Source organism: Panthera leo, chromosome C2 (genome assembly GCF_018350215.1).
Source record: "Panthera leo isolate Ple1 chromosome C2, P.leo_Ple1_pat1.1, whole genome shotgun sequence".
NCBI classification, from domain to species: Eukaryota; Metazoa; Chordata; class Mammalia; order Carnivora; family Felidae; genus Panthera; species Panthera leo.
Genome location: NC_056687.1, coordinates 95,261,675 through 95,286,707, shown reverse-complemented (window position 1 = coordinate 95,286,707; position 25,033 = coordinate 95,261,675). Strand labels below are relative to the sequence as shown.

The window sequence follows — 25,033 nt, the reverse complement described above, 5'->3', positions numbered from 1 at the left end:
AGGAAGCATCTGTGGCTGACGCTGACAGGATCTTAAGTCTCCAAACAAGCAAGCACAATTAGGACTGGGCCGGTCAAGGTATGCAAGGACCCTGCCTCCGGTGCGGAGGGCCTTCCCATCCCCATCTCTCTCCATGACCGTGACCGTGAGACTGTGCCTTCCCAAACTCCACTCTCATATGAATTGTTAGGAAGACTTTTCTATGATCCCCTCAACCTCACTGACACCATCTTGCTCTGATGTGGTGGCCAGACATGGTGCCTCTCCTTGAGAAACAAAATTTTGAAAATAAGTAAATGAAAAGATTACTATAGTTTTGAAATATTTCACCCATATATAAAAGCATAGACAGCGTTATCACAGGCACTCCTATTTAACATTTTTGCTTTAGATCTCTCTTTCTGAAAAGAAATAAAAGGTAGCTGTTAATAGCTAAGGCCCCCTATTACCACTCTCCCCTCTTTTTCCACAGAGGGACCCACTATCCTAGAGTCCACATGCATCATTCCTGTGGATGTTTAAAACTTTAAAAAATCACTTAGGTTATACCCACACAGATTATTGGTTTGTAATTGTCCAAAATATTTAAAAATAGTGTCAACTATTTATTTAAAGTAGTGTCAAATTTTTATTTTTGAGATTTATCTGTCCCTTGGTCTAGATAATCTATTTTAACTTAGGTACAATATCTCACTGTATGAATATACTAGTTTGCGTATTCATTCTCTCGATGCTGGCAGTTTGGTTGCTTCTCTTTTTAGCACTAATACGAACAATGCTGCCATGAATATCTTCACGGTGTACGTCTCCTTACACATATGTGGTTGGAGTTGCTGGGGTATAAGGTGGGGGGACCTTTAACTTGACTAGATATTGCCAAATTGCTCTCTAAAGTGGTAGCAGAGATTGTATTTCCACCAGCTGCATGTATGACTTCTTGTTTCTGCACATCCTCACCAACACCTAGTGTTGTTGGACTTTAAAATTGTTGCTTATGTGATAGATTTGAAATGGCTTCAATGGGTCAAATTTGTATTTCTCTAACTATCCATTTAGTTAAGTAAGTCTTTTCATGTGTTTTTGACTATATGAGTTTCCTTTTCTGCGAACTGCTTGTTCATATCATTGTCCATTTTCTACTATGTTGTTTCTTATCTATGTGTAGGAATTTTAAAATACATATGATTTCTACTAATTTTTTCTTAGTTTTAGGCATCGAATATATCTTCTCTATGTTTGTGATTTCTTTTTTTCTTTTAAGTTTATTTTTATTATGACATCAAAGAGTCTTACATCTAATGCACTTATTTTGCTGGCAGAATCCTAAAAATTAAAAAGGGATTTTTATTTCTGATGAAGCTTGGTTTTCGGAACCTGTAATAAAAGATGCTAAAATTGTATAAGAAATGTAGAGCTCCCGGGCTGTTTCCTACCATTTCTGATAGCTAATATAAAAGTTTGCTTTAAAAGATAATTTAGGGGACCGTGGGTGGTTCAGTGGATTAAGCATTTGACTCTTGATTTTGGCTCAGGTCATGATCTTATAGTTCGTGAGTTTGAGCCCAGAGCCTTGCATAGGGTGAATGTGCTTAGGGTTCTCTCTCTCCACTTCTCCATCTCTCTCTGCCTGTCCCCCATGCACACTCTCTCTCAAAATAAATAAATAAACTTATTAAAAAAAATAAAAGAGAATTTAGTTGGGATAATGCAACTCACTGAGGTGAGAAATTTTACCAAAAAAAAAAAAAAAAAAAAAAAAAGGAGCTATGGGGATTGGATTTCCTTTATTCAACATAGCCTGGGTCCTTCCAACATTTTTTTTTGGTTAAAACAACACCTCTGTTCTAAAACCAAAAGAAATCATTTAATTGGGAGATGAGCCTCTTCCTTGATGGACAAAGCAAGTACTGCCTCTCTACAGAGCCCCTCATAATCTGCACATAATGCACCAAGGTTTTGGTTCATGGAAAACAATAGCACGATCTGAAAGTGGCCAGCACTGGCAGCTCTTCTCAATAACAATAATTTTTCTCAAAAATATCAAGTTTTCTCAAGGCAATCCTGAGCATAGTTGGACATTGTTTTTAATTTCCAATAAAACTTATATTCAGGTAATCTGCTTGACTTATTTTATTTTAGCTTATACATTGAAATTGCCTCAGTCACATATGTAATCAACACCACTATGTGTCAGGAGCAATGCATAGCAGAAAACACACACACACACACACACACACGCATATTTAACTGCAGTGTTGACCTGCAAAAACCAGTACCAGCCAGTTGCTCCCATTTTTAAAATTCTAACATATATAAGGAAGAAATGAGCTAGGGGAGCTAGTCTTGTTATCTATTTTAAAATTTACTCTGCATTCTAATATTTTATATGTGACTCATAATGCATTGCTATAATCAGTCTGTGGCTTAGCTCTGTTTTAAAAAAAATAGTCTTATACAGAACTCTTTGATTTTAATGTAGTCATTAAATATTTTTTATTTTCTAAAGGTTTTATTTATTTTGAGATAGAGAGAGAGAGCATGGACAAGTAGGGGAGGGGCAGAGAGAGAGAGAATCCCAAGAAGGCTCTGCATTGATTGATGTGGGGCTCGAACCCACAAACCATGAGATCATGAGTTGAGTGGAAGTTGGAAGCTTAACTGACTGAGCCATGTAGACGCCTTAATGTAGTCATTAAATATTTTAAATTATGACTTACTGTTTTCTTTGTATGTGTGTGTCTGTGATTTAAAAAAGCCTTTTTATTCTGATGTCATAAAGATTTTATCTTATATATTGACCTAAATTTTTAAAATTTAGTTTTCACATTTGGGAATTTTATCCATTTGGCAATTTTTACTTCCTATTCTGAGGCTATGTTGTTATGGCTATAGAGGTTCAGAATTATGACATGTTCCTGGCAAGTTTTTCCTTTTATTATTATGCTATTACCATTTATATTTATAATAATCATGTTTTTATCCTGTAATTATTGTGTCTGTAATTTATCCTGTAATTATTGTGTAATTATTGTGTGTAATTATTTATAATAGACCTTTTTTTTTTTTAGAGAGAGGGCACAAGTGAGTGGGGGCAGAGAGAGAGAGAGGGAGAGAGAGAGAGAGAGAATCTCATGAGAAGCAGGGAGAGAGAGAGAGAAAGAGAAGTGGGGCTCACCCGAAGCGGGGCTCGTGTTTACCTTAAGTGGGGCTCATGCTCACAAACCATGAGATCATGACCTGAGCCAAAGTCAGATGCTTAACCGACTGAGCTACCTAGGAGCCTTATGATAGCCTCTTTTAATCAGTATTTGAAAAATACTGATTATATTTTTCTATCCCTTTATATTAAAACTTTCTGTGTCTTTATGTTTTCCAAGTATATCCCATAAATAAAATATTAAAAATCTACTCTTAGAACCTTAAACCTTAAACCTACTCTTAGAATCTTGAAGTTACCAATTTAATCTGTTTATATTTATTGGATTGCTGGAATATTTAGATTTATATCCATTATATTGTATTGTGTATTTACTGTGCCTCTTCTTTTCCTCATCCTTCACCTCTTTCCCTTTATTTTTCTATAGGACTGAATAAGTTTTCCCCTCTGCTCATTTTATTGTTATAGAACATATTATTTTTCTAAGTTACCTTACATATTGACAAAAAAATCTGAATCCGGTCAATATCTTTGTCGACCTTCTGCATAAAACAAATGCTTTAACTCTTTTCACTCTTATTGATTTCCCCTCTACTTCAATGTTATTGTTGCCTACAATTTTATTCCCACCTTGTTTTTAAGTCTTCACTGCCTTGGTAATCATCCTTAATTATTCACTCATTCATTTATTTATTTGCAACAGGTAGACGCTTCTTCAGGTTTATGCACAAGTTTCCTAATTTCTTTCTTTGCCCATTATTCCTTTGGGTTCAGTCTCCTTCTTCGACAAGAATATTCTTTAAATGTACTTTCATTAGGGTCTTGAGTGATTATCCTAGCATTCGTTGGAAAATGTCTTTATTTCATCCGTTCTCTTAGTGTGTGTGGAATACTAATTGACAGTTGTTTTCCCCGAGCACTTTGAACATACTATTCTATTGTCTTTTGACCTCTATTATTGCTTTTGGAAAATGTGCTGAGATTCTGCTGTTGTTCCTTCCTAGATAGTCTTTTTATATTTACTGTGAATATTTAGAGTTTTTTCCCTCTTGTCTTTGGGATTTTGAAATTTGTTACATGTATCTAGGTACAGATTTATTTTTATTTATTCTGCTAAGAACTAGTGGTTATCTTTGCACCTGAAAATTCATAGTTTTATGAAATTCTGGAAAATTCTCAAACACTATGTTTTCAAACACTGCTGCCTTTATATTTTCTATGATCTATTTTTCTGAAATGCCTATTTGATAAATGCTTGGCCTTCTCATTTCATTCTTCTTATCTCTTAATGGTATTTTTATATATTTAGCTTTTTAATCTTTCCCTAATGCATCCTGTACAGTTACCTTAAATTTATCAGTTCACCAAGTCTCTTTCTAATTATGTGTAATCTGCTTAAGCTTTAAATTTCAATACCATACTTTTTATTTCTAATTATTCAATTGGTTCTTTTTCAAATCAGTTTATTTTTTTTCTCATGACATCTTGTTTTTTCTTCGTGGCTCCCTCCCTGCTTTCTTTTATCTCTTTAATTATTTCAAACTCATTTATTTCGTAGTTTCCTTCAGATTTTCTGTTATATCAGGTTATTGGAATGCTAACCTCTAGTTTTTTGTTTTTACTCATTCTGATTCACGGGAGAGTATTTCTTTATCTGTTTTTTTATTTATTTTTTTTATGAGCTAACTTAATGGGATTTGTTTTCTCTTGCGTATCTCATCTAGCCTGGGTTGTGGAGGTATCCTTCCAGAGTTGTTTTTTTGTTTTTCTTCTGCCAGGTGCTTCATGGATGAGAGGAAATCCTGAGCATAGTTGAGCATGGGTATCCAGGCCTGATTTTTTTTGTTAAATTCTCAGTCTTGGGGCTCTTATATCATGTGAGTAGTGTGAACCTGGATCCCAAGCCCTTACATGGAAAGGCTTAAGGTTTTGATTTCTCATGCAAGACATTTATCCTCTACTCCAAATATTGGGCAGGGACACACTTCCTTGATGATCACTGATGCAGTGGGTATTTTTCTAGTCCCTCTTTCACTGACAATGAGGTCCTTTGAGGGTCCTAGCTCCAGGTAGGGGGTCTCAGTTTCAACTCTCCTCCTCTAGTGGGCCTATATCTGTTGTCTTTCCTGCATGGGCCTTCAAATACAAGCCCTGAAGCATTAGTACCCTTTCCTGGGTATCATAACTCTTCCTCCTCTCATCCTTACCTGCAAGAACATGCTCTCATTTCTTTCTTCTGACTCTTCTCTTTATTCTGTGAGCCTTAATTTGTGCTAATACTATTTCTGATAATACATCTTTTGGCCTTCAGTCCCTTCACAGTCTAGACCTTGCAAATGTCAGCTTGCAAGCTTCTTGTAACAAATATTTGTTCGCTGATCCACAAACTCACCAATCTGGGCAATTACTGTGTGTGTATCTTCATATAAAATATAAAAGCTGTTTTCCAATTAAACTGATAGAGTTGGGGGTGTCCTAAGCCTCAGATCTTATTGGGTATTGTGGAGGGATCACTGGACAAGGAGTGAGAAGTCCAGGGTTTTAGATGAATCTATTCTAGAAAAATTGTGTGTCTTCAGACAAATAATTCTACCCTTCTGGACCTCAGTTTTATTTTGTTTTGTTTTGTTTTTATGTCTATGAAATGAAGACAGTATATCTGCTTTGCTTATCCCACAGGGTTGAGATGAGGATTAAATGAGAAATGCCATGTGCAAAACTGGTTTAAACTTTTAAAGTCTATCTATTGGGTGTTGTGGATATTGTGTTGTTGTTTGTGGGTCAGGACATGGTAAACCACAGAGGCAGTAATAAGATTTCCTGATTCCTCCTGGGAAATATTGCTTATTCTGGCATTGTCTTGTTTCTGGCCGTGCTACAGAAATATTATTTTCACTTGTCAAACTCTCTTTAATGGTTAATACGCTGACCAAAGGAGTCTTATTGTTATTCTGGATGGCTTAGACAAAGCTTCTTTTTTGGCTGTTTAATGCAAATACTTGCATCAAATGTCATCACCCCTTTTAACAACATCATTCCAGTTTTTTTTTAAGTCAATACAATATTTGCCACCATGATGCTTTTCTAAGCAAAAATGGTGTTCACTCACACCTGGTCTCCACTTCCCTTTCCCCTCCCTTACCAATGTACACCCAGCTCCCCTGTGTCGATTTATACCAGTGGGCATCCTGCCACACAAAAGATACCTTCATATCAGTTCAACAAACATCGGTTCCTAAGGGTTGTGTGTAAAGCAAACTTTTGCAAACAGCATATCATATTCTCTCATTAAACAACATGTCCCCCCTTTGATTATGATCTGCATTTAGTCAGCATTGGATTTAATATCTATTTCTCCACCAAATTCAGTCTCTAGAAGACTAAATATACACCATTTAGGAATCCTGATGGTTCCTTTTATTAAATGAAAAATCCTTGCTGGTAAATAATTCTATCTACCTTTAACACGTTCTTGTAATGGGTTTTCACATAAGAAGTATGAGTGGGTGTGTAATATTTATCTTTTCTCTCTGTTGCATTTTTGAATCACTACCTCTTTAAATCCAGGGATAACAAGTATTGAGCCCAGATTCTCCCTCCAATGTCGGCAGAGAATGCCATGGAGACCTCCTGCTGGCAGAATAAACAGCTGTGAATGTTACCTAAGCCAGCCCTGACCACTGGGCAATCGAAGTCAGAAATTATAGGTTCTCTCTGGAGAACAGAATTATTTCCTGAGTTATTTCCAGAGCCTCTAGAGAAGTGGCACTTCCTGTTGTTAGAAGTCTATTGTGCTGAGGTAAGATTTTAGCTGCTGGCTCCTGTGGAAGAGACACAGGGACTAACTAGAAAGCACACTTCCGGGTGCAGGAGCTGGAAGAAATCATTGGATCCAGCACTCTCATTTCATGGACAAAGAAAGTGAAACCTGAAAGATGTGCCCAGGGTCAAGCTGCTAGTTAGAGGTAGTAGTTCCACTACCTAAGTTCCACTTGTCTTTATTTCTCTGGGTTTGGCTTTATTTTCGTAAGTCTTAGTAGTTTACTGTTTCACAGAAGTAATAGGCTATAGCCTCTGAAGTCAGATGGATCTGTGTTAAGAGTCCCCACCCTGCCTATTACAAGTCTTTGTGAGCCTTGGTCTCTTCATCTAAAAAATGGGGCTGATAATGCCCACCCTGTAGGAGTATTGACTCTGTTGGGAATCAAATGTTTCATTTTTTAAAGGATTCGAGCAGCCCAACGATCCGATTCGTGTGTTGTTACGAGGAAATCTCAAGCCTCCTTCAGCTCTGAGGACCAGCAGAAAGAGATTCTGTGTTCTTTGCTTTATTTCAAGGGCAACTTCAGTTGTCTCCAAAGGGAGAGAACCGGGCTAGTACAGGAAGTGAGTCACCCAAGCAGTGGGTCAGAAGTTCTGGGCTGGTGGTGGGGGTGAGGCAAGATAACAAGGTAGAGATCCTACCTCAGCTCAGCCTCCACTGAGATGAGCAAGGCAAGGAAGCGCTGGTTCTCAAATGCGACTGTAATTCCGGGGACTAGAAGAAGACTGACTAATTCAAGGTCCAGCTTTTCCTTGGGAAGTGTGATCTCCATGGCTCTGCTGACCTGCTAGATTTGAGGAAACAAGTTTATTTATTTATTTTTTAAATGTTTTTTTATTTATTTTTTGAGACAGAGAGAGACAGAGCATGAACGGGGGAGGGTCAGAGAGAGAGGGAGACACAGAATCCGAAGCAGGCTCCAGGCTCTGAGCTGTCAGCACAGAGCCTGACACGGGGCTCGAACTCACGGATCGTGAGATCATGACCTGAGCTGAAGTCAGACACTTAACCGACTGAGCCACCCAGGCGCCCCTTGAGGAGACAAGTTTAAATAGAGGCAGTTGTGGATAGAAGACTGGCACTGGGTATGTATACGTGCATGGCACTCACATGGTTATCATCAAGTTAAACTATGCTAAGACTTGTGCAAATCATCTCCCTCTGTAGTACTTTTCCTAGAAGAAGGGGGTGACAACAATCACCTAGCTTGGCCTGCAGGCAATGAGACAGATAGAGTTGCCTAGAACATCTGGGAGCCTGCAGTCTGGCAGAGAAAGCAGTGATAAAAAAAAATAAGTCAGAAGACAGGCTGAGTAAGATTTTTTCTGCTTGCTGGTAAGGACTGAGGTCTAGCAGCAGAATGGTGTGGAAAAGAGCTGGCTGCCTAGGCCCTGGGTTCTCCTTGTCCTGTGGATAAGCAGATGACCTCAGCTTCCTGTCTTATTGAAACAGTACCTTCCCTGCTGTCACTAGAAAATGAAGAAAAAAGTGGAAGAGGGGAAAAATATTGCTTCAGAAAAGTAATGGAAAAAAACAAGAAATGGAGGGCAGAAAAATAAAGCGAGGAAATCAAGCCCTTAGGAGCTTCGGCATTTTGTGCAATGATCCACCCTGGAATTGAAGTGAATTGAGTATGATCCATGAAATGCATCTTTAAATTAATAATACGCTGCTGATGTTATAAATTGTCCAGCTGGTAAGAACCATGGCAATCATCTGTGGCAGCCTTTCTGTCTTGTAGATGAGGTGTCTCAGGCCACACGAAGCAAAAGGACCTGTGTGAACTGAGGTGCACACAGCTGGAGAGGGTATGAAACCACTACCCACTCAGCTCCACTTCTCCATGGTGCTTCCTTGGCTTTGTTTTGGTTCCAAGTGTGCAAAGCTCATCTGTTTTCCCTCTTCTCTGCAACTCTGCCCATCCCTACCAACTCTTTCACCATCAGCAGAGAGGGGCTCCTGTCAGCTGAGAGAAACATCCCACCAATGTTAGGTGTGAAGCCAACGAGAGAGGGGCGCCATCTCCCCAGTGCTCAGAGCTGTGCTCACCTCCAACAAGATTTGCATTCCAGGCTTCAGCACCAGCCAAGAAATAGCAACAATGGACCCTGATTCTGTAGCTATGAAATGTTTTTTTTTTTTTCTTGCACCTTTTCCCACAGTTTACTCTCCTGACTTACTTTTCTACTTCCTCCCTTTCTCTGTGTTTCCCTGATATATCCCACTCACTGTTGTCGGAAACTTCCATGACTGTTCGGGTCACAACTCTGCACCAAAACCTTTGGGGCTTCCACTGATCGTGGTTTGAAGCCCAATTTCTCGAGCTCAACATTCAAGATCCAGGACAGATGAGTTTTACTCACCTTGTAGCCACAGAATTTGTAATGCTTCTCTAAAAACCCCAAGAAGCTGAATGATAAACAAATTTTGGTGAGGATCACCTTATAGTTTATTTTAAAAAATCTGAAAAAGCTAACCCTGAAACCTTTGCTTTAATATTAAAAGCAAAGTTAAAATGGATCACCCTGAGTGATGTCATGCGGTCATAAATATTCCATTTACAACTGATATTATCCTACAACTGGTATAATCCTTTTGATTAGAAATTGGTCCTGCATACAAGCTGAGCTATGAGATCAGGCTGGCAGGCAAATTTACTTCATTTCCTAACGACAGTGGTTTCCCCTTGATTTTTTTTTGGGTGGGGGGGGCTCTATTTTATTTATTTATTTCTTTGTTTTGGTCTCATGCTAGGAAAGACTTGATGTCCCATGTTTTAAGAGAAGAAAATCACCTTGAAAGTCCAAATAGTTTCCTACATATAAATTGGGTCTCTCAGCTGGGCACAGTTGGGGGTCATTAGATAATGGTTTTGTGATGATGCCTCTTGCAAGTGGCTTCTGAAAATTGGTAACAAATTGAAGAACGCAGAAAGAGACAACTGAGAAAAAGACAACTGTGTGTTTATGTGTGAGAGGTACCTTTTACTTTCAAGCCTGGGATACTGGCAAAGGTTTTGACTCAGGGGAATGAATTGTATCTTCCCTTCTCCTGCCCAGCAAATGCCTCCTGCCGCTGACCTTTAAAGGAAAAGTACTTAGGAAGAATAAAATTTTAAGGAATAGTGTCTTAGAATAAATGTAATTTCTTTCCCTCTTTTTTTTGTTGCCTCAATTTTCTTTTTTACTCTCTCATTCAACGTTTTTTTTTAATATGCTCTAGCCCATCAACAATATTAAACTTTAGAATTGTCTTAAACTGAAAATTGCCTTCCAAATTACTTTTCTTCCTTTCAAATCTCCTGTTCTGTTTTGCTTAATAAATATCCCTTCTGCTATCAGTCTCCCATTACAGCTTATTAGTCTTCCTGTACTATGTTCTTGCTTTGGGGTATTCAAACAATCTCAGCTTTCGCTGAAAGAAATGAGTTCCTGTATGGAATGAAAATGTACTATGAATTTTTAGAATATGACTGTATTAAGTCTAGAGTTGCAATGTATATCACTGATAGTTTGGAGCAAATCTGTCTTCCAGAAACCAACCACAGGAACCTTGAGGATCTAGACTTCTGCTCTTTTAAGTAATAACTTGCATTACATTGGTTAGTTGGGCCTGTAATTTTGTTTATTTGACAATTATATGAGAAGAATTAAAATTATTTCACTGATAACGAAAACTTAAGCAAAACAATCTTTTTTTTCCCCAAAACAGCAAATCTTGGATTCAATCCTGTACATATCATGAACAATAGGGACTTGATATTGTTTTTATTTTAGTAACAATATTCTGAATAGTGGTTCCTATTTTTACTAACAGCTCCCGGTCTGTGTTTTTTCCCACTGTCGTTTTAGTGTTTACCATATTTGTGGAATGAGTGAATAACTAACCAAATGAAGAGCCACTAGTTTTCTCTTTCCTAGATGGAATGACTGAGGCCTAGGAAAGAGATGTGTTGCCCAAAGTCCTATGCCAAGTCTTTGGAGTCCTGAGTCTAATCCTCTGAAAGACCATGAAGGTAAACCTGAAAAATCATTCTTATTATCCATGCACTCATATGAGATACATTAAGACTGGCCTCTTTCAGAGAGAATTTTTAAATTGTGGACGGGTAGTATGAGTGGGGAAGATTTTGATGTCAGGTGGCACAGCATTTGAATCTCAACCCTGTAAAACCTTTGTCTAGAAAACCTTGGACAAGTCATTTAAATTTGCCAATCATTGTATGTAGAATTGGGATAATCATATCTCCTTCATAAGACTTCATGAGTAAATGTGAACTATTCTGATTACAAGTATTATGATGTAGCTATTTAGTTATCCTTGACTTTAAGAAGAACATTTTATAATTTGCCATACTGGAATTACATATGTAAAGAGATAACATCATAATGCTCGATGGACAAGTTCTCCTCAATCTCTTAATGCACTGTGATGGCACCATAGTATTTATTTACAACTATAACTTGGGGGCAGAAAGGAAGAACACAGACAAGATACTAAGATAGTATTGAAACAGTAGTTTTGTTTCTATTTTGACAGCTAAGTTCTATAGAAGCATATTTTAGTTGTCTATATTAGGGATTTATTTCTGGCACAACAGTCTATACTCATTCAGATTTTTTTTCCTCTGTATTCTGATGCTGGAATCGAAAGTGTGTCAAAAGTCTATGTGATTAGGAAAGAATTTAAAATGAATCCCAAACTGTCTGTGTAGTTTGTGCCTGTTTGGAACCAGGGTAACCAGTCAGGTCAAGGGGAGAATAAAAATAGTTAAAATGGTTGTTTGGCCTCTTTCAGAGGTAATTGTCTGATTTTTAAAAAACCTTTTGAGAGTTGATGCCTTCAGCGTTTTGTGGATGAGTCATAGTCACCCCATGAATGTTTTCTGTATTGAGAGTGATGAATGGATACAGTTTCAAATGTCAGGGTCCATACACGTAGATTACTGACAAGGATAAACTAGACCCCAGAGCTCTCAGAGCAATGTCAGCTCATGGTACCCTCTGAAGCAGAATAAACAGAACTAACACAAAGTACAAGAGATTTGCCCCTTACAGAAATAACCTAACCTAACCTTCCAGAGAAAACTTAAGGCGATTTATTCACGATTGGTGCTTAAACTGGGGCATCTACCAGAACTCCTTGAAGGAGACTAGCATGTAACTAATATGAGATAGGCTATGAATTAAGAAGTTATAACATGTCCGAAGTAATATCCGAACGGAAGATGAGGACTCCATAGAGACTAGATAATGTCTCTATCTTCTACTGGAAGTGTTTGCCAAAGTTTCTACAACATTAGAGAAAGTGGAAACAAGACCCTCTTGTGAGCGTCAAATTGAAGGGCACGACTGTTTCAGAAATCTAAAAGGTGCTTTTGGGTAGAATCTGAAAGAATTCTCTGTCCCTCTTGCAGCCTGCATAGCACGTTCTATGAGACTCTCTGTCTAACGCCATTGGTCCTTATCTTGTGCTTACAGCTTATCTTTGATCACTCCTTTGGTTTTCTTGTTAACCTAATACCAGGAAGGGAATGACCTGGGCAATAGTCTACAGTATCTCCCCATTGCATGTGACTATACTGCATCTAGTTTACAAATCAGCCTCTTGGGATTTGGGGGGCATGGCTTGATTCTTCAGAGCTAGATGACTTTTGACAGACTGATAAAATTGAGTTTCTATACCTAATAAATAAGCCTGGTCAGACTATGAGATAATCATGAGCCTATGAAGACTTGGGTGGGAAGCCAGTTCTTGAATTTCTCTGCCCTCTTCCCTGCTTCTATTTTCCACATACTCTTTACTCAAACACCACCTGTTTTTTTGTCTTAAAATGATTCATCAGAAGGAGTTTAAACAGAAAGTGTGAATTCCATTGATTTTCTAAAAACAAAAACCCTATCATTGTAAACTTTATGTACACTAAATGAAGTGTACCATGCTGATCAATTCAGGCAAAACACCTCACCCCTAGAGAAGGAATGGTGTGGGAGTTGTCTTTTTTCACTTTCTTGGCTACTACCAATATTGCTTAACTCCATCTAATTACCCAATTGTCTGGTCTCTGGGATTATGAATCTAATGACCTATAACTTATAGTGAATTTTGGATGAACTTTGCTCCATTGTCAAATGATGGGAGCAGCAGACCCTGTCCTCTTTCTTCTTGAACACACTGTTCTCTGTGGTGATATCTCCTTGAGCAATGGCAATGATTGTATATAACCTCCAGAGTAGAAAGTGTGTTAAACTTCTCCATAATCAGCTTCTTAAAATGATAGGTGGACAGTAGAGCATGGTGGGTATTCTAAACAAGGGCTTGGAATGAACTTCCAAGCAGTGCAAGTAGTCATTCCCATCCATTCTTACAAAGTTATGATGTGCATGGCGGGCAGGGGTGGTGAAGAGTGCGAAAACGCTGTATTCTCTACACTTGGAAAGCAGTTTGGAGGGACAAGCATGAGACTGGGAGTCAGAGAATCTAGTTACAGTGCTGCTTTTGGCTGAGGTGAAGGAAGAGTGGCCAGAGGAAAAGAATGGGCGATAACCAATCGAACCTAAATATGCACAGACTAACTAGACTGTGACATAAAATTTAAGGCCGCAAGTCTGGATAAATTAAGAGTGTGCAAATGGGTGAAATATTCAAACTTGTTACAAAGAGGTCTGGTGCTCTGGGGTCTGAAATCCTATCTGATGTGCTGTGTGTGCTAGCAGCTTCATTTTTCTGAAGGATCCCTCATCTAGAAAATAGGCTGTGATCATTTCTATGCAGGCATGAACAGCATATTATTTACAGAACCACCAGAGATTAAGATACCTTCTGTTCAGGCTGTGCCTCTATAATCTCTGGCGGTTTGAAATGAGGCAGGGGAAGAATGTCATGCCCATGTGTTCGGAATGCTGTTTGTTTGTGTTTCTGAAGAGAATGCTCTCTCATGTAGATAGAAGCAGCCCAGGATCTGATCTATCATCTGGCTGTAATGAAGAAACTATACCTCCATAGTGAGCAATGGAAAACTCGGAGCTTCATAAATACTTAATAATCACCATTTGTGTTACATTGGGTTATGCTCAGATGATGAATAAAATCCCCGAAGGCAGCACAGAACAGGACAAAATGCTATGAACTAAGAGGATGGACTAGGCTCTGGTCTTTGTCCTGTCACTAATTTGCTGCTGACCTTGGGCAAGTCACTTAATGTCTCTGGGTTTTAATTACTTCAACTGTAAAATATAGGCAAAGGGGAAGGCCAATATGATTTCTGAGGTTCCTTCTAGCCAGGAAATTAGACTTCATGATTCTGGCCATGAACCAACACTGAAATCAGTGGCATTTCTAAAATATTCATAAAAACTGTCTTCAAAGATAAACTTCAGGCTGAATAAATACATCCACCCAGCTGTATTCAAGTTTCTTCAGAATCTTTTTCAATATGACCTTCCACCTTTCCAGCCAAGTCTCTAACTAACCACATCAGCCTATGTCATTTACATTCACACTGTTTATGCTGTTCCCATTTCTACAATAGCCTTCCCTCTTATTTATCCACATGAGAAAATATCGCATATCATTCAAAGTATAATTTCATTGTACTTTCTGTATGGACGTAAATCATTCCCTGGTCTCTCCTTGAGGCTCCCTCGTAACATGTTACAGCATATATTGATATGTTGCATACACGATTAGTGGAGTTTACATCCATCTGACTGCCGCAGAGGCAGAAGTAGACTTACGCATCCTATAATTGACTTTTGTATTGGTGGGGTATGTGACTAGTTTAGCAAGCCAGACACTAGAGCTAAAGAATAAAAGGATGTGTATGAAATGTGCAAAATAATATATTAAATATATCACATATATTTATTATCTTATATAAGTTACTATTATATAATCACCCAGCTGTTGGAATGGCTAAACTCAACAACACAGGAGCACAACTGATGTCGGTGAGGATGCAGAAGAAGGGGAACCTTCTTGCACTGTTGGTGGGAATGCAAACGGGTGCAGCCACTCCGGAAAACAGTATGGAGTTTATACAAAAAAGTTAAAAAGAGAACTCTCCTACAATCCAGCAATTGCACTGCTAGGTATTTGCTCAAAGAATACAAAAATAATAATTCAAAGGGATACATGCACCGGGATGTTCATAGCAGCATTATCTACAATAGCCAAATTATGGAAACAGCTCAAGTGTCCATCAACCAACGAATGGGTAAAGAAGAATATTACTCAGCCGTGAAAAAGAATGAAACCTTGCCATTTGCAATGACACAGGTGGAGCTAGAGAGTATTATGCTAAGTGAAATAAGTCAGAGAAAGACAAAGGATTTACTTATATGTAGAGTTTAAGAAACAAAACAAATGAGCAAAGGGGAAAAAAGGAGAGAGAGGTAAACCAAGAAACAGACTCTTACCTATAGAGAAAAACCTGATGGTTACTGGAGGAGAGGTCAGTGGGGTAATGGGTTAAACAGGTGGTGGGGATTAAGGAGTGTACATGTTGTGATGAGCACCAGGTGTTATATGGAACAGGTGTTATATAGTGTTGGATCACTATATTGTACACCTGAAACTACTATTGCTTTGTATGCAAACCAATTGGAATTTAAGTAAAACCTTTTAAAATTAAAAAATAAAAGCATGTATACAAATAATACTTATTACATTATATAAGTTTTTACATAATCATATATTTACACAATAAAAATGTATGTACATGCTAGGCTGCTGTCAGAGCATTCTATTTATTAGACATGACATATTAAGTACAGGATGTCCGTGAACAGATTAAGCACATGTTGAAATCCGCAGTAGAATAGATGGGTACTGTGGTATATGTATTTAATGATTAATAACTGAATCCCACCACCAGAAAATGACGCTTTGAAACTCTCTCTCTCTCTGCCTTAAAAGCTGTCTAGATTGTTACTCTGAGTCAAAAACTTGGAGACAAAAGCCAGAAGATGCCACTGAACAATGAAGATGTGGGAGGGTGACTTCTGTAGTTTCAGAAGGTGCTGAATCCTATACCAGCATCCATCCATTTCTGGCAATGCAGGCTGTCCACACATGCTGGGGAAAACACAGCAGAATGGTTCTCATTGCATGCAGCAGCTTGCAAAGCACCAACTTTCAGTACTAAACCATTGAAATAATTGATCAATGGTATCAAATGCAAAAGGACAAGAGCCATCTTGCAGAAAGACAATGAAGATCACTCTACAAGCCTCATCAGACCCAGAGACCTGAAGTTCTATTTACTCTCTTGATTGCTCTTCTAGTCAGAAAATGTAGGTAAGATGGAAATTCCCCCAGAAAAGGGGCTTGTGTGTTAAGTGGCCTGTAAATGACACACATCAGTTATCTGAGAGACCAGTGCTTTTCAAAGGAGGCAGTGTGCATGGTGGTTAAGAGCATAAAGCTATATCAATTTGGGCAGGTTATTTAATTACTTTGGGACCCGGGTTTCTCACCTGCAAAATGGGGATACTAGCATTACCAACATGATAGGGTCACAGTAAATGTAAATAAGTCAATAATTATTAGCTATCGTCATAAGTGCTGTTATTATGAATATTGTTACTGAATGAAGTACTAGCATGAAACGGAGCCTCCAATAAGTAGTGATGTAAAAATAAGAATCCGGATTTGTTTTTTATTATGTGGTCTGAGTGAGGCAGAACATGGATAATTTAAATCCTTGGCCTCATTTCATAAAACTATAGAATGTTAGAGCTTATAGGATCTGAAACTATTTAATTCAAATTTCTTGTTTTTAGAGACGAAGATGATGAAGGTAAGAGGAGTTAAATCCTTGCCCAGGTTCTCACAAGGATTCTGGGGTTTTGATGCTTTTCTTCTGGCTCAGAGCTCCCCCCATGAAATTTCTACTTGTTGACTATCCTTGATTCCGCAGTTCTTTCATCTGGGGGTGCAAATGGAAATAGTATGAAATCCAAATACATATACTTTCCTACTCCTAGTAGCCTTGGCAAAAGTTTGGTGGCTAAACTCATTGACTGAATAGGTTTTCATGACTAATGAAAAGATGTCTGAGGTTGAAATATACAAAGAGCAGTGGATTGAGAGAGAGGAGGCTCAAATCTTATTTCTGCCTTTGCCATTGACTTGGGTGAGTGTTCTCAGCCTCAATTTCTCTGTCAGATGAGAGAGTTGGGTTATGTGATCATTCCAAAACATTGGCACAATAATATATTGTATAAATATAATCTCTAATGAACAACAAAGTATTTATAATTATGAAGACAATTTGTCATCAGAATGTTCAAACACCTGGATGTAATTTTTAAAATTTGCTAATTATTTAAAAAACAAACAGAGAAAAAAACAACCTAATAAATGAACAGGCCATGGAAATCAGCTTGCTCATTTGTAGGACAGTTTATTGGGTTGGAATATTTTGCCTTTGGCAAATGAGAATCAGTTAATTCTAGGTATTTGCTTATTGACTTGCTAGAATAGAATGATCTATTTTTCTTCCATTTTTGTCAGTAATGACCAGTCAAAACTCTTGAAAGAAGGCCCAATTATTCCTGGAAAAGGAAAATATTCTGTGACCTTCCAGACTGTGATGTCATCAGCTCTCTAATTAATGTATGTGCTTTCATTCTAAGCTTTCGTTCTAGTTCCTTCTGAATTTAGGAACAATAGTAATTTCCTGTAACAATCTTGCCAGTCAAATATTTTCTCAAGGAAATAAAGAAATATCTCTAAAGTCAAAAATAACATACAACTCTATTTTAAGCTTTGGCTTCATGGAGTTGCCTCATCACAGTGAGATTCAAGACCCTCGAGCTAATGTATCCCTTATTTCCTGGAGGAAGGTGGCAAGACCCAATTCTCAGGAGCAGTCTGTCCAGGCCACTTCTACTTATGGTTACAGGTGTGGTTGTCAGGGTAAGATTTGATGTTCGGTGCTTGCCTCCTATTTCATTTGCTAAAGGAAAATGCCACAGGGTATACTTATTTCTTGGCTAGATGAGTGCATGGCATGAACCGACCTGGAACAATGGCCTGAATTCAACAAATATGTATTCAGCACTCATATGCCAGGCTGTAGGGGTTCCAAACACCCATGGCTACCAATATAGGGCTACCTCAGTTACCTTATTTTTTAAATTTTATTTATTTTGAGAGAGAGAGAGAGAGAGAGAGAGAGAGAGAGAGAGAGAGCAGAGAGACAGGGAGAGTGAGAGAATCCCAGCAGGCTCTGCAGGGCTCAAACTCATGAGCCACGAGATCATGACCCGAGCCAAAGTCGACGCTTAACCGACTGAGCCACTGAGGTTCCCCTACCTCAGTTACTTTAAGTGAATGATTGCATGCTACCAGCATGAGTTTCAAAGCTACATTGTTAATTTTCTTTCCTGTGATATAAAATTATTGATATCCCTCAAGCTAAAGACAGTGAAAAGTAAGCTCTTTTCAGCTCCAAGGTAATGTATTTTCCCCCTTCCAAAATCCAAGCCCTTCCAAGAGACAAATAATTCCAATGAAATTAATAACCATGATTCTTAACAAAGGGTATCTGTTATTAAAGCTAGCATGAGCTACCAGAGACCAGAGTTGATAATCTCACTAATTTTCCCTTTAGTAATATAATTTTATATGCAACAAAGACCTGAGAATGGTATGCTTGACCAGCATTTGGAGCTGAGAGTATGTTTCAGCTATTTCTCTGGTAGAGCATATTGTAAATTACCATGCGTGCCTTAACAAAGTCTGAACAAAGGTAATCTCGGGTTCCAAGAAAGGAAATAACCTGCCAGAGAACCAGAGATAGAATCTAGAGCCCTTAGCTACACTCAGCTTGATTTTTCAGGAGGTTTACCTACCCCTTCCCAATAAAAAAATATATTACTTCATTGGGTTTTCAGGATCAATAGCAAACATAATACAATTAAGAATCGTCTGATGGAATAGTTTCCTTTGCAGACTTATTTTCTATAATACTTGAGCATTGTATTAACTTTTGTGTTGTAGGAGAAAAATATTTAAGTATCAAAATGGTGATCTATTAGAGAAGGCATGACTGTCTTTGTGTCATTTTCTGACCCAGTCAGGCATATATAAAAAAAGCACTCCTACTTGAGTTATAAATGCTGTAGATTAAAGTTCAGGCATAGGCAATAGATGCCAGGTTTGGGAGTAAATGTTAGCTAAGTTGTAGAAGTGCAGACAACACTGACTCCATGTTTGACCCTCCATCTTGTTCATGCCCATGAAGTGACCTTACCTGGGGCTACGTGTTCCAGGTTCCTTGGAAGTTAACGTGTGCCTTAACCAGAATGTGGGAAGGCTTGTTCTGATCTTCCCTACAGTTGCACACAGAAGGCTCCACGTTAGATGACTAGTAGAGACCACTGGTATACAGGTGTTGCCATTTTAGGTGCTTACCCTTTGACCTCACCACGATGCCCCTTGTTCTATAAAAGGTATGGATTAAGGTTTGGAGGGGGTGGAGAATAGCTGTCTAGTGCCCTGGTACTTCTGGCCTCCCAGTCCCACCTGTTAGCAAGTTAAGTTTCTACTTCTGACCCCAACAAATTTTACCTTAGAGAATAGATAAAGACCCTTTATTTAAGGTCAGAATCCCTAATGCAACTTCAAGAATTCAGTCAAATTGATAGCCTTTACTTTTATTTTTGGGTTAATCAATGGATAAAATAGAAGTCTTCATTGATTCATGAGATGGGTAGTTCATTTCAATGAATAAATAGTAAAAATGGTCATTTTAAATCATCCCCTTTATCCACCCATGCTCAAAAATATCAATAATACTTTTTCTGTTATCTGAAACACTATTGTAATGACAGGATAGTTATTGACAATTGATTTAAGGCTATTAGTTAACAGGTAAAAGCTATTTCAGAACCAATGAGACTTCCTAGGTATTTTTTTACCCTGAAGGAAATGTTCAGGGCCAAAGGAAGTAAACCACAAACAGTAAACATTATTTCAATTCATAGAACTTAACCAACAAGAAATCTCAACAACCAAAAAGATTTTTTTCTTCAGCATTCTCCTTTACAGTGAAAAATGACAACAAAAGCAAAATATATTTATATGGGACTAAAAGCATTCAGAAATGCCGTTGGTTTAAGCTATCCTATTTGTTTATATACTATACAATATCTACATGAGATTATCAATCATGCTCCCTGCAAAGTACTTTCATTTATCTACATTTTGAATCTCACAATAGCCTGTTGAGATAGGCTATTCTTGTCAACATTTTACAAATGAAGTAATGGAAATCTAGAGGGCCTTAAAATGTCACCAAGTAGTAAGTGGCAGATTTACTACTAACTCCAAGTCCCATATTCTTTCCATATTTATCATACTATACTTACTAAGACAAGATATACATACATATACGTGTAAACACACACACACACACACACATACAGGTTGTTACATGTATATGTGATATATATGTGTATAAAACTTGAATTTTGAATAAAAACTTCCAGATTATTTCTAAGATGGAATCCAGGAAACCAGCAAGACCCATTAATGGAATATTTTACTTCATGGTAAAACAGAATTCATGTGAAGCAAATGCCAGAGGTCACCAGCTCCTTCAGTGGGACATGTACTCTCTTTGCTAGCCTTATTATCTTGAGCATATTTGGGCTTCTAGGGGTGTCCTAGGCCACAAGTGGCTTTTCCTCCTTTCTTGGCAGAAGTTTTAAAACAGAATCCCAAGTTCTTCCCAATTCCAAGTTCTCAGTTTTTGTTGTGAGGATGTTTTTAGCACTTTCCAAAACAGCATCGTGCAATAGGACTTTCTACAATGCTGGAAATGTGCCATATTTGCACGGTTCAATAAGGTAGTTATTAGCCACATATGGTTATTGAGCACTTGAAATATGGCTAGTGTGATTAAAAATTGAAATTTTTAATGTTAATTAAATGTTAATGTTAATTAATTAAAATTTAAATAGCTATATGTGGCCAGTGACACCATATTGAAGAGCAGTTCTAGACAGTTAAAGATTATGGTTCACAGGGCCCAGAGCACCTCAGGAACAGCATCCTTGCAGGATCACCCTGTGAGGGTACAATAGAAGTTATATATTTAATTATGAGTTGTGCCTTAATTCATTCTAGATGGGGTTTGAAGCAGAACGTTAATATTAGAATTAAGAAGGTATATAAGGATCTTTAAGTAAAGGATGACAAATGAAGGAAGAATATGTTGTGGTAAATATTGAGATAAAAGAACAGAACATTACCACTTGAAGTGAATTTGAATTTCTAAACTTTACACATTGGAAGAGGATAGAACAATTCAATTCAAGATAAAAATTTCCTCCTCCTCGCCAATGCAATAAAGTTGGGATTTTACTAGGGGCTGAAAGAGAAGCAAGAAGAAATACATAGAACATCAAATCTGCTGCATGTTAGTTACAGTGGACTAGAACTCTAGGATCACCTCTAATGAAATTATCTACTTGACAGAATTGTGAAGATCCAATGAAATTATTTACAAAAAGGAACTAGGAAAGTGCCTCACATTTGACTGATATTAGCATTTATAATGATAATTTATTTCTGCCTAGATGTTTTAAAGGCCTATTCCAAGTACCTGTGAGAACACAGAAAGATGCTTAGGGGTGTTTATTTTTGAAAGCTTATTTTGTTGGGAATAGACCACAGAAGAGGAAATATAGACAACACAAAGGCAATGCCTTTGTGTAGAGAAATTCCATGCCCCCATCTCCATTTGCAATTTGCTCCCATAGGGAGAACTGTTGTTGAGGAAGGTGGGTCAGGTATGTTGGGTCAGACTACAATGGAATAGTGAGACCAGAGGGAAAAAGAAAAGGAAGAAAATTTAAGATGAGCACTTGGATTTTAGGTATTTGTGGTATATTATTGCATATGGTTTACTGATGCTGATGTCCTTATCAAAGATAACCACAGAAGGAAGCAGGGAAGGGTATCTGAAGCACGATGAGGGTACTTGAAAGGCCACTGACCCTGGAATTGAGTTAACTGGGTTCCAATCCTAACTTTTCAATCACGTGACTTAGACTTATAATCATCTTTTGGTCCCCAAATTCTTCTTGTAAAACAATGATCTGAATGGTGCTCAAGGATCTTTAAGCCCTATTCCAGCCCTAAAGCTCAAGAGTATAGTTCTAATTATGAAAGCACATGTGGGCTCTAGTTCTCCAGATCCTGTGAAGCCCCACTGCTCTTTCGGGAGAGCCTGCTGTTTTAGTCCTTTAACTTGTTTCTGTAATTCTGAATCTCAACTTGTGTGAACAGTGATATCTCAATCAGCATGCACAAAAGCAGTTGGTATGGTGGGAGTTAGTGACAGTGGGTGGGTGAACAGATTAAAGAGGAAAGGGTTGGGAGAGAGAGTTGTGTGTGTGCAAAAGAAAGTAGACCTTCCTCTTTTGACATTCTTTTGCTACATTCTCCAATAAAGCTATCAAAAGCCAAATGCCAAAATGAGGGCATGAAAATAGCTTGGGGTTTGGAGTTAAGCAGACCTGAATTTGAATCCAAGCTCTGGATTCTAAATTCAGTTTTCTTATCTTTGTGATATTTGTAGTCAGCAGCTATTGTGAAGCTTAAATGAGATAATGTTACCTAGTAGATAGCAGGTGCTCAGTAAATATTTTCTTAATTGCCCCCCCCCCCAAATTGGCTTAATTCTTTCCCCATTTTACCCATAATGTAAAAGATTAGTCGAAGAAACAATCATGTAGGGCTGCTTAGAGGTCTATATCTAGAGGATGTAAACAATCTGTGGTGGGGAGAGAAGGGTGCTGAAGAGAGTAAAAGCCATAGCCAGGAATAGAAAACCCAGCCTTTTCATTAATGAAACCTCTTCTTTTGGTAGCCTCACAATTCTCTGCTTCCTGAAAGCCACAGAAGTGTTTATCAGAATAACAACCCTAACTGCTTTTCCAACGCTTTACCAGTAGGAAGATTAACCGCACAGGCCCAGGACATAGAAAGGGGAACCACACGTCTTATTTCCACCTGAAGTTAGCAAAACTGGATCCTGGAGTGACATCCGCTACTTGCTCCTCTACCTAGGAGTCGGAAAAACCTCTTTCCAAGAGGAGACCAGGGGAAGGCAGAGAATCGGGGAACGCAGAGCTCCTAAACCCCTTTCTCCAGGTCGCTTGTTCCACCTGACCGTCTTTACGTGGCTCTAATGCAGTTTCAGCTTGCGGGAACCGCCGGCGAGCAGAGTGAGCCGCCAGTTGCCCGCGGTATTTAGCTCCCGGCCTCGCAGAACTTTCAGCACCGCGGACAGCGCCCTTCCCTGCTATCAGCTCTGCGGCCCAGGCTCCTGCCTGGTGCTATCCTGCCTGGGATGTTCTTCAGGACCCCTTACCCCGGGCGACAGGCGGGTTATCACTCTGTGGTGCTTGTCAACTCCGGCCAGTGACTGGCCCCGCCACTTCGACGAGAATCCCACCTGCTCCCCCCACCCCACCCCACCCCAAGTTTTTCCTCTGAATTTGAATTCAGTTCAAGACTCTCGGTTCAGGACTCAGTGAATGGAGCCTCGCACAGGTAGTGGGGTGAGAAGTACCAGGAGCAGACGAGATCCCTGCTGTTCTAGTTTTCCTTCCATCTTTCCCTGCCTTCCCTTTGCTTCTGGTCACTTGGCGATTTCTACCTTACTTTTCGATCACGATATAAAATAAACGTTGTGTGTGTATGTGTGTGTGGGGGTGGGGGGGGGGAAGATGACTCTGGATGGAGGAGGGGGTTTGGGGCTGTACCCGCGAGGCCACACTGCCTTACTCTGGCCCTCTTGATTTGTAGGAAACAGACGTGTTTGGGATGAGGGAAGAGAGAAAGCTCAGATGGGGTGAATAAGTGCGGGCGAGAATCCTCTCCCCCGGGGCTGCGCGCTCTGGCAAGAGAGCTTCCTTGGACACTTTTCCCATCACGTCCTTCTCGCTGCCCCGTCGCGTATCACCGCTCTCTGAGGACAGGAGCGCACCGGCCCTGTGTGGGTATCGGGCTCAGCTGGAGCCCCTTTGAAGAGTTTGCTCTCAGGTAAAAGGGCAGACGTTGTCCCCGCCCTCCCCTCGGGCTACAGCCGGAAAAGCCTCTCTTCCTTTCCGTGGGCTCAGTCCGAGGCCGAGAACCTAGCTGCGGGAGCCGGGTGTGTGACAAGGCAGGGAGGAAAGGACAGGCCCGGCATCTGTGGAGACCCAGGCGGCCCGGACACTGCTTGCGGCTCCCTCTTCTGCCTCTCACTCTGGCCGCGCCGGAGCTGCGTTTGCCCCAGCCCAGCCTGGCAGCTCCCGTGAGTCGGAGCCCGGCGTCCCCCGACCCTAGACCCTGTCCAGGCCCCATCCCGGGCCAGATACGGAAAGACCCCAACCCAGCTCCTTCCTTCTTCCAAGGGACCCCTTCCCGGCGGGCGCCCTCAGCCTCCGCGCCATGTTCCTGTTTCCCCTCCTCCTGTGGCTCCGGCTCCCTGGTTCATTCAACAAGAGGCGACCATCCTACTCGCGGGGGTCCAGTTGGGGTGCAGGGGGTGCGGAGGGGAACAGACTGCGGCGAAGGGGGACGTTCACTCACCGGAGAGCTGGAGGCGATGAACTAGCTGCAGGGACTGGTGGCTAGCCGTCTGCACTTACAGCGCCAGATTCTGTCTCTCCCACTATGATGCGGAGCGGTTGGAGGCAAAGGAAGGCAGGAGGCAGCCGCTGCTGCTGAACAGCTCCTCAATTATTCAGTTCGCCCCCCTCCTCACCTCCCTCCGGGCGGCCTGTCAGTCCTCCCTCCAGCTCGTCTGTCTCCGCCTTTCTGGAGTCACGTGGGCGGCCCAACCCCTTACATTATTGAGCCGAGGCCTCTCACCAGACGCCCCCGCCTCCCAGCGCGCACACACACACACACACACACACACACACACACTCACTCAGCTATATGCCACTCTCAACTCCTCTCTGGCTTGCTGAGCCTCCGGGTGCTGCTTCCAGTATCTCAGGCTGTCCCGAGGCTTACTGGGCCTGATAAGGGCGCAGTTCTCTGCCCCT

At 39.9% G+C, this 25,033-nt stretch overlaps 1 protein-coding gene across 1 annotated transcript in view; it reads right to left on the bottom strand.

Annotated features, from left to right (window-relative positions):
* The window catches only part of SLC7A14 (solute carrier family 7 member 14), a 111,113-nt gene extending 86,254 nt beyond the window's left edge, over nt 1-24,859 (bottom strand). Inside the window, exon 1 of the mRNA XM_042956028.1 lies at nt 24,573-24,859. The gene's annotated coding sequence lies outside the window, so the exon portion shown is untranslated. The remainder of the gene's footprint in view (nt 1-24,572) is intronic.
* Nucleotides 24,860-25,033: the final 174 nt, after the last annotated feature.